The sequence below is a fragment of the Corylus avellana genome, chromosome 6, assembly GCF_965113065.1.
Source record: "Corylus avellana chromosome 6, dhCorAvel1.hap1.2, whole genome shotgun sequence".
Taxonomy (NCBI): Eukaryota; Viridiplantae; Streptophyta; class Magnoliopsida; order Fagales; family Betulaceae; genus Corylus; species Corylus avellana.
This window is the reverse complement of record NC_142495.1, coordinates 17,510,490-17,521,679: the sequence shown is the minus strand read 5'-3', so window position 1 is coordinate 17,521,679 and position 11,190 is coordinate 17,510,490. Positions and strand designations below refer to the sequence as shown.

General features: G+C 35.0%; 1 long non-coding RNA gene and 1 pseudogene across 1 annotated transcript; one reads left to right on the top strand and one right to left on the bottom strand.

Annotated features, from left to right (window-relative positions):
* The first annotated feature begins 99 nt into the window (after nt 1-99).
* On the top strand, nt 100-1,403 carry LOC132188544 (uncharacterized). Its single transcript, XR_009440895.2, has 2 exons — nt 100-263; nt 1,030-1,403. It is a non-coding gene; the product is annotated as an uncharacterized LOC132188544 (long non-coding RNA).
* A 5,787-nt stretch (nt 1,404-7,190) lies between these two features.
* LOC132187943 (protein FAR1-RELATED SEQUENCE 5-like) lies at nt 7,191-9,953 on the bottom strand (annotated as a pseudogene).
* Between the last annotated feature and the right edge of the window lie 1,237 nt (nt 9,954-11,190).

The following is an 11,190-nucleotide window of genomic DNA, read 5'->3' as shown; positions in this document are numbered from 1 at the left end:
AACAAACGGCTTAGAATATGCCACGTGTAAAGCAATATGAAATTCAAAATTTAAATACCTATTGTTTTGTTTGAGTCTTTCAAAGCAATTTCAATTTGTCCCTTCTCTCCCTCCTTCCCTCCCTCTCCAGAAAATCGTTTGTGGATTGAAGCACAGTGGCTTGGCCACTGTCGGTGTGCGGAGGAAAGCGATTGGGCTGGGAGACCTTGGCCCAACTCTGGCTGTTGTACGTGTTTCTCGGTGTCCAAATAGGAATCAGCTGGGTAAGTGTTTAATTTTTCCAGCCTTGGGTATTTCTTCTCTCCCCCGCTCTCGCTCATTTTTGGTTGTAAATCTCACTCTCTGCGCTCATTTTCTGTTTTTATTTAGCTTATCTTGTTAAATTTTCAAGGTTTTTGGGTGTTCCTTTAACCAAGTGGGTGAAGTTTGAAATTTTGGGCATTTTTTCTATTTAACCGAATGGGGGAAGGGAAGAGTCTTGCTAATGTTTGGACTGGTTTTCTTGGGTTGTTTGTGGAACTGGAATGGGGATTTTTCAGAAACACTTGAATATCTGCATTTGAGTATTTGAATTTCTGAAACCATATCTTATCTGCAACATTTACTGTTCACCATATCTGCAATATCGAACAACATTTTGAATTCAAGCTTATCAGACCAACCCTTGAGAAATTCTAAGATATTATCATATTCTTTTTTAAAGTTATTCTAATAGGTGTTCATCCGAATGAGTGATTTTGGAGTGAGAAATTTTATGGGCTTGTGATTGTGGGTAATCTTTGTGATCTCTGACGTTGGGTGTGTTCTTTACGGTTAATATCTATCTAGCCTCCAACACTGTTTACTTAACATGTAACTTAATTATCAGCAATTACCTTCTGCATAAAAGTTGTCTCAATTTATAGTTTGTTCTCTATGACTAGTTTCTCTCTTGTTGATCTAAGCTTGTTGATTAGAAAACAATTGATGTGAAATTAACTGTTTTCTAATGCATATGAAATAATTATTAACCCATTGCCTTTGTTGTAGATTGGTTTGGTCCTGAAGTAGTGAAGTTGTTTGAAGATAGGCGGTGGTGAAACGTGAGAATTTGTGGATTACCTCCAAACTTCCAAAAGAGAAGAGAGAAGGCAATAAATTCATGTGTAATAACTTAATGATAAATAAAATTTGTCGTGGAATATAGGTCAAAACTTGATCCAAAGTTTTGTAGTAACTTAATCTATGAAAATGTTTTGTTGCTGTGTTGAGAATGCTCAACAAAAAAAATCCCATGTATTCTTTGTGATGTTGAATATTGTGATTCGATGAGAAGAATGTAATCTATTAAGGAAATATGCTGTTTTTGTAACTCTATTAAGGGATCAGTGCATTTCTGAGATAATCTTGCCTGTTAAAATACATTCATGTGTCAACCTTGGTCTTGAGTGCACTTTCCATATGCATAGAAAAGAAATAGAGCACTTGGAAGTATACTTTCAGAATAATGCAATTCTTATACATGAAAATAACATCAATTGATTCTTGTACATGGACATTAGGGGTGGGCAGATTAACCGATTACCGATTACCGACCGATTACCGACTTTAACCGAACCGATATTAACCGTAACCGATAGTTATTGGTCGGTAATCGGTTAAAAATTTTATACCGATAAGCTTATCGGTCGGTTAAAATTTTTTTATCGGTTAACCGATATGACCGATAAGACCGATAAGCTATTTTAATTTTTAATTTTTTAAAATTTTATATTTATTATTAAAAGTTAAAATCAAAACGACGTCGTTTTGGGTGAAACCAAAACAACGTCGTTTTGGTTTCACAAATCAGTAAATCACGCCTAATCACCTATACTGTTATGACTATTAAGTGTTAACTTAAGTGTATAGAGTCTGTAGACTATACTCATTAGTCATTAGTCATTAGTCATCACTTTGACTCACTTTGACTCACTTTGACTCACTTCACTTAGGTTTTACTTTTCAGAAAATCGATACCTAGCCATTTTGTGTGGTTTTCTTTCTTCCTCTTTTCCCCAATTTCCCAAAGGACCCAAACCCACGGTGCACACAGCGGCAGCAGTGCAGCAGCCACCAGCCAGCAGCCCAGCAGTCTCCCTTTGTTGATCCCTCAGCAGAAGCGCCGCAAGCCGCTCCCTCCGTCGATCCCGCAGCAGCTCCACTCCCTCCGTCGACCCACAGCAGCGCCGCCCTCCGTCGATCCCGCAGCAACACCACATCTCCGTCCTCTCCCTCGACTCTCGAGTCCCTCTGCAGCACCTGCACCATCGATCTCTCGCAGACTCGCACCATCGCACACCTGCACCTTCGTCTCTCGCAAAGTAACATCGCAGCCCAGGTAATTTTCTCATTTTCTGTGTTAAATGTTTTTTTTTTTTTTTTTTTTTTTCTGAACTTTGTACTCCATTAGATCTCTCTCTCTGAAAAATTTCAATATCTTGTTTTTCAGAGTTTCAAATTTCAATCGAGTTTTTCCCATGCCTATTGTAGTGTTGTTGATTTATCATAAAGTTTTAGATAGGGATGGGCAGATTAAGTGTGCTGTTGGTGGTTTATAATTATAAATTAAGTGTTAAGTAGTTGGCGTTGTCTCGATAAATCTTTCCCTCTACATCCTTTACCACCAACCTCAACGTTTCAGCCACCGACTCCCTTGTAAACGAGCCGTCTTCTTCATTTCTGGGCACCTCAACTCCTGCCTCCTTCTCGTCCAAAAACCTTGCTATCAATCCTGTGTCGGTCAAGAAGGGTAGCATAATGAGTGCGCGTCCAAATTGCAATGCCTCTGTCACCGAACTCCAACCACAGTGAGTCAAGGAACCCCCAACCGATTCGTGAGCTAATATCCTCAGCTGAGGCGCCCAATCCGTCCAAACAATCCCACGACCTTGGGTTCGCTCCACAAATCCTTCCGGTAGCTTAACTTAAGTGTATATATATCATATATGGCCTTATTTGCTGTTGGTGGTTTATACTTTGTAATTGTAAATTAAATGTTAAGTGTATATATATGGCCTTATTTGATGTTGGTGGTTTATAATTATAAATTAAGTGTTAAGTGTATATATATGGCCTTATTTGCTGTCGGTGGTTTATACTTTGTAATTGTAAATTAAGTGTTACGTGTATATATATGGCCTTATTTGCTATTGGTAGTTTATAATTATAAATTAAGTGTTAAGCACTTAAGTGTATATATATGGGCCAATAATATGGCCTTGGTCTGTTTTATAAATTAAGTGTTAAGGGTTTTCATATACTCTTTTTTTTTTTATAACTAATTTTTCACATTGTATGAGTTTTAAAAATATTGAATACAAACTATTTTTATTTTTATTGTAGTTTAGATGGATGCATATGCACCTACATCAGCTACTTCTTCTTGTCCCATAGATGATGAAGAATTAGAAACATATGATGATGAATCTGATGAGCTTGAAACGGATACCCAAGGGATTAGATGTGCTGGTTCTATGGGAACATCTCATAGTCGTGGTGGACGACCACCAATCCCTAGTAAAAAAAGATTAAGAGTGAAAAGATCTTCAGTATGGGACCATTTTACTAAAGATAAAAGTAGTTCTGAAGAGTTTCCTACAGCAAATTGTAACTACTGTGAGAGGCAGTATAAATGCCATCCTACAAGAAATGGCACCTCTAACATGTTGTACCATTTTAGAAATTGTGAAAAGTACAAGAGCTTAAAAGCAAGAGAAGATAGCTCTCAGTCTAAGTTCACTTTTGTGGCTGGAGAGAATCAGAGTAGTGGTGCTAGTGGCAATAACCTAATTATTGCTAAGTATTCTGAAAAAATCATTAGGGAGACACTTTGTGAAATGATCATTGTTGATGAATTTCCATTTTCAGTTGTGGAGAAGAGGGGTGTTAGGAAAATGTTTAGGGTTCTTGAGCCTCGATTTACACTTCCTTCTCGCTATACAGTGATGAAGGATTGTGTTAAGTTGTTTATGACCAAAAGGGACCTAATCAAAAAAAAGTTGTTGATGGCTGGTCAAAGGATTTGTTTGACTACGGACACTTGGACTTCGATTCAGAATATGAATTACATGGTTGTAACTGGACATTTCATTGATCCTTCTTGGAAATATCACAAAAGAATATTGGCATTTCGCCAAGTGTCGGATCACAAGGCAATAACGATTACCAAGGAAATAGAGCAATGTTTGGTGGAATGGGGGATTAAAAATTTGTTGACAATAACACTTGATAATGCAACTGCTAATGACAAGGCAATGACTGAGTTTCAAAAAAGAAATATGTCCAATACAAATGTTATTTGTCGCCATGACTTTGTCCATATAAGGTGTTGTGCGCATGTTTTAAATTTAATTGTGCAAGCAGGTACGAAGGATGTACATGATTCAATTGAAAGGATCTGAAATATGGTGAAGTATGTGAAGGGATCCCCCCAAAGATTGGCCCTCTTTAAGTCTTGTGTAGAAAGGAAGCAACTTGGGTGTAAATCTTCATTGAAACTTGATGTTTCCACTAGATGGAACTCTACTTATACCATGTTGGAGGTAGCACAAAAGTATGAAAGGGCATTTGATCTTATGTTAGATGAAGATTCGAATTTTTTCAACTATTTGAATGATGATGAGTTGGGGACTCCGAATGAAGATGATTGGAAGAAGGTTCGACAATTTGTTAAATTTTTGCATGTGTTTTATGAGGAGACAATAAGAATGTCGGGTTCCTCGTACTCAACCTCTAACTTGTTTTTTGATACACTCCAAAATGTTTATCATTGTTTGATGGAGTATTGTGAAAGTGATGATTATTCGTTGCGTAGCATGGCAACAAGTATGAAAGAGAAATATGATAAGTATTGGGGAGACTTTGAGGCTATTAACCCCCTGTTGTTTCTTGCTGCTGTGCTTGATCCACGTTACAAGATATCCGTCTTGGAATTTTGGTTGCAGACAAATGTGGGTACATCAAAAGCATCAAGAATTATTATCAACTTAAAGAAGGTCTTGGACCAGTTTTATCAACATTATGCCAAAAATGTTGAAGGAAGTGGGAGTAGGGTTTCAAACGAGGGTGTGGATGTCGGTACAAGTTCTGAAGGTGTGGGTACTAATAAGAAAGATGCTATAGCTATTTACCATTCCTTTCGAGCGTCCAAAAATGTGATGATGTGTCAGACAGAGATAGAGCAATATTGTACGGAGGAGGTCGAGTCACCAAGTAAGACCTTTGATATTTTAATGTGGTGGAGGGTAAATAAGTCGAAGTTTCCGGTTCTCGCTGAGATAGCACGGGATGTCCTTACAATTCCACTTACCTCTGTTGCTTCTGAGTCGGCGTTTAGCACCGGAGGTCGCATCATAGATCCTTTTCGGAGTTCTTTGGCTCCGAAAACAGTGGAAGCTCTTATTTGTTGTCAAAATTGGTTGAGATCTTCTCCCAATTTTGAGTGTGGTGAGCAACTCTTGCCTGATATTGAAGATGAAGAAAGCTACAAGCTTGAGTCGGGTAATATTTGTTAATTTCAAATTTGTTCATTGTTCTAATTATTTGATTAAATTATTTTTATTTTTTACTAATCCTTTAAAAATTTAATTGTGGTAGAAATTCTGTCTAATTCCCTCACATTTGATGAGGATTAAAGGTTTGATGGATGAACTTTGCGAGGTGATGTTTTGTTTAAAGTATTTGGTAAGTTTTTTGCATCATATATTTTTTTCTTACTTGATATTTATTTCTTACTATTTAATATTAATCACTAATAGCGATTAACTATGTTTATGTTTTGTCTATTGAAGGAAGCAAAATTAAAGAATTGAAGATGATCCATGTTTGAGGTGGATCGTGGAATTGGAATTATTGTGTAACCTTGTTTATGTTTATCCATATTGATTATTATCTTTATATTTTCTTTCTACTTTTGATATTTGTGTAATCGGTGTTGCCCTTTATGTGGGTTAAACTTATTTTCTTTTTAGTTTTTACTAAGTGACTTATTAACTTTACTTAGTTAATACTTTGTTTATTATTCTTGGATGGATTTTAATTTGGGTTTGAGTATGTTTGATTTTTTTTTTGAATTTTGTTGATTTGAGATTGCTTATTATCCACTGATCACTATATGTAGGTTGAAGAGAGCCCCTGATACAAAATATTATATTAATTTAATTTATTATGCTCATGGTCCATGGAGCAATCTCATATGATTATTAATTTATTATATATTTATTTGGTCCATCCGTCCATGGAGAGCAAGCCCAGTAAGAGAAACTAGAAAGAGTTTATTAATTATTATATTAATACAAACTAAAAAAAAAAGAAGCCTAATAAAAAGCCTAATAAAAAGCCCAATAAAAAGCCCACAAAACTCAATCTAGCAATCTCAAATTAATTTTTGGCCCAATTAACAATAAGTAAAAGCCCAATAAAAAGCCCACAAAAGCCCAAACCGATTTAACCGACCGGTTAACCGACCGGTTAACCGATTACCGATATGACCGATAATTTTCGGTTAATATTTCTTATCGGTCGGTAATCGGTTAAGACTTGGTTAACCGATAGCTTATCGGTTAACCGACCGATAAGTCCATTAACCGGTCTTAACCGACCGATACCCACCCCTAATGGACATGGTACAACACCCAACACCGACATAAATTATGCGAACCAGATTGGGCAAAATGAAACTCAAGCTCACGTGAGTGATTTCACTTGCCTGGATGGAATATGCCACTCTAGCACTTAAGCTAGATCACTAGATACTCAACAATACTATCAAATCTGTCATCAATACAACTAAATATCAATACTATATATCAAAAGCAATATCCCAATTTCTACAAATGTCTACATTCACATCAATCCCAGTTTCTACAAAATCTAATGCCTTCTAAGATTAACAATGGTATGATCATTTAATTGAAATTTCAGCTCTCAATCTAGAAATTAAGATAATCATATGCTCCATAGTAACAATGACTAAAAATTGTCATATTGGCTGAAAAGTTTCATACAATAGTAACATAATTTTCAAAATTGAATTTTGATTATACTAATCACAAAAGTATCCTCTAAACAACGCCAACCCACCTAAAGCCCAAAAATCACAACCAATGCCACCATTTAAACTCGCACGAGCATAGCGGGCCTTTGAAATGTTTCCAAGTGACGATAGAAAATCAATGTCCTGAATATGTTTTCAAAATCAAAGTCAATTTTCAAACTAATAAGAAAGTGCTAAAAATTTTCTTTCTATTTGTAAGTTTGTTACTTACCAAGGAAATTCCTGAGATTTATATTTGTATTTGCGCTATCAGCAGGAAGTGTTGGTGTAAGATTAAATCCATCAGTTACCTAAAAAAAGCATAACACTTAACTTGTCAACTTAATATGAGACGTATTATTATTTTTCAAGTATGATGTAAGTGTAAGTTTACCCGTAGAAATTCAATGAAACCGGTTTCAGGTCTATCTCCAAATGGTTCTTCAAATGTTATCAATGGTACTGAATAAGGCACTTGCTCAATTTGCTATATTATAAAACAAAATAAAATATCATTAACAAAAACAACAAACATGAAATGCTTTTAGACATATTAGAAAATTACAATTATTTTAGGCTATTTCGCTATAAACTCAAATTATGTTCACCTGACAAGAATAACATTTTGCATGTGAGTTAGTTATCATCCTGAATGTTGAAAGAACAATTAATTTCCTGCAAGTAAAAGAAAATTTATTGTACCTTTTAGTATTAAATCTAATAAGTCATATGAGATAAATGTGAATTTATAAAGGTAGAATGTTACCTGAAAGAACTTTTCCCCAACATTATTCTTTGTTGTAATTTTTGTGTTCTTCTTTGACTGATTCTCAACCCAACTTCTAAATCGTTTTCCACCCTTTCGACCATCCTTCTTTTTGATCCCTTTTATCGTTTCAAGTAAATTCTCAACAAATGGGGTATGAATCGCAATTTCATTGCCATTTGACAGTGACATGTGAACTTCATTATTAGTAGTACTTGAATTTTTTATATTTTGAACATGTTTTTCCATTCCCTCTAACATTCCCTCTACAAAAGCATATGCCTCATCATTGTCAGCTGCTTCAGCGACTAATTTTACCACCCTTGGACACAATTTTCTATATCGTTGTGTAACATTTAAATTCACATCCTCTTCCACATTTTTGGTCTTAATATAGATATGCCCACTCTTTGCTTCTCTTGTCCACCTCTTCAAAATGTATGTATCAGGAATTATCTTAATATCAAGCAAATCAAAAACTTTCAAAGCATGACAACACAAAATCCCAAATGTTTCGAACTTCATGCAACTACATGAGATTATCTTATTGTCACGGTTGAAAATTACTTTATACTCCTTGTCTTTCTCATAAAGTGCAACAATATACTCATGCACTGACTGACTCTCACTGCGATGTTTTATTATCGTTGCTGATGCATAGTCATACTCATCGTGAAATTTTTTAAATATCACAGGAGTATACATTTGTGCCGCATGCTTCAACAAAGGAGAATTCTTCAATCCCAATGTGGGCAATTTTTGTCGAGCATTATATTCAACCTCCAATTCCTTATGCCGCTTTTGCTCTACCACTCGCTCAAAATGTTGAAAAAATTCCAATATACCCAACTTTGATTTTAAGTAAGCTTTCAAGTCCTCATTCAAGCTTTCACTGAGTTGAGTACTCTGCACTCCCAAAGTAAATGCATTCTTCATGTGACACTTAGCCCATTTTGTCTTCAATTTGTATATACCGTCCAATCAACTAACTAACCCACCATTATATGTCTGAATCATTTTTTTCCAAGCATTTTCAAATTCAATCTCATCTTCATTTTCAAACATACAAGATTTATAGTCCCGTAAAAAATGAGAACCATCCTTCATCAAATTTCCCAAATGCTTGATGCCATTTTGCATTATGTGCCAAGTGCACAATCCATGCCAGGTGTCTGGCATCACCTCAGTTAATGCCTTTGCCATTGCAGCATCTTGATCTGTAAATATTGTTTGAGGCTTTTTACCTCCATGTGCATCTAAGAAATTTTCAAAAAGCCATTTGAATGATTCTGCCGTTTCATCATATAAAAGTGCAGCCCCAAAAATCACAACTCCTCTATGGTGATTAAAACCAGTAAAGACAGCTAAGGGTCTTAATTCTTCATTCGTGCCATATGTAGTGTCAAAAGTTATAACATCACCAAAATAGGCATAGTCAATGATCATTCTACCATCAACCCAAAAAATGTTAGTTATTTGCTCCTCATTATCTAATTGGACAGCATATTGAAACGATGGATTTTTAGCAAGTTGTTCCTGAAAGTACCTTAATAAGCAACCAGCTTCATCATATATCAAATTCTTTTGCTGTCTTGTTCGAAGATAATTTTTTTGATCAAGCTCAGTATATCCAAGATTTGCTCTCCCACCAGCTTCTCTACTCATCAGCGCATGGGTTGCCTTAGGTGAGATTCCAGAAGCACATGCCAAATCAATTGCAAATGCTTGAACTTCTGACATTTTTCGATGTGACCTCATCATATGAACAGTTTCTTGAAGATGCAAAATATGATTATGTTCAGCTACAAAATCATAAACCTTGTACTTCCCAGTCTCTCGTACTAATGAAATAAACAACCGCGCATGGCAGTTAGTTTTTATTTCATCTCGATGACAAGTATAAAAATGATCCCGCTTGTCTACTCCTCGAACACCTTTCTTACAACAAACAAATCCTCTCGATGTTACTTTTCCATCTGACTTACTTTTATTTATAAATTTTTTTCTCACTCCAAAACCCATTTGCTTTCCATAATTTTTCCAATCCCATGCATCTTCTAGGGTATTAAATTCCATATCAACTTTAGGTGTCCAATCTATTTGAGTATCCATATTTTGAAGGGACTCGTCCATAATGCTATCCATTTTTATTTTTTTTTTTGTTACAAAAGTATATTTCTGGCATCAACAAACAAGAAATAAAATTATATAAGTCAAACAAGATCGACATTACTTTTTGTTGGAAGATTTAACCTTCCATACAAAGATAATATATACACACATTAGCACTTGACAGCAGGCTCTTAGGTTTTTATTTTTTAATTTTTTTTTTCTAAAAAAAAAATCAGGTCTTACTCTTAGGTTTAGTTTAAAGTGAGTCTTTTAAAAACAAAAGAGTAATATATTGAAAAAAAAAAAAAAAAAAAAGAAGAAGTAAAATACTAAAATCCTTATATAAAGTCTTCACATCAACTTTTTTTTTTTTTTAAGCAATAGAGCAACAATATGAGATTATTCCTTAGAAGTCTTCATTGTTTTTGTTATAAAAATATTATTGCTTCAGGGACAACAAATAGAGAGACAACAAATAACAAATAGTAGCATAACAACCCCAATCCCTAATACAACAAACCCACTAAAAGACCAAAATGAACTGCAAAAATGGACAAAGAACTCAAAACAAGATTACCAGCTCGGTAGTGTGATCCCTGTTTAGTCGAAGTTTTTCTCAGTTTTTTGATATGAACAGTGCCACACCAGTTGTGGTCCGAAACAGTTGCAAAAGCTTGCTGTCAAAGCTTTTCTGGTTTTTTTTTTTTTTTTTTTTTTTTTTTTGGAAGAGATGAAAAAGGAAGAAGCAAAGGAAGAAGGAAGAAGCAAGTTTTGGAGGGAAAAAAAATTTAACCTCGGGAATATGCCACCTACCTTTTTGTAGGTGTCATATTATAGGCCATTAGATGTATCCAATGGTTTATATTAGCAAAAGTGCTAGCTGGCAATTTTAAGGGATTGCCGGGGATCCCTATCCGTTTATTACACGCTTAATAAATGTGTCTGTAATGCCCCCAAAATAATAATAAGATAAAATATATATATTTATTCGTCATAATCACATTGTAAAAGAAAACAACATTTGCGTTGTAATAATGCCCTAAACCAATTTTTCCCAAAAAACACAAAATATTTTTTACTTTGGTCAAACGTTCGAAGTAAATCTTAGGCTCAAATATTTAATGCTTCTCTAGAACGTTCGAGTAAAACCTAGACCATTGGTATAATAGTACAAGAAGTGCTAGGGAGCCAAACAAATGAATTTAGAAAAATTTTCAAACTGACGTGACAGACCGTGAGTCGCAAATAAGACAGAGAG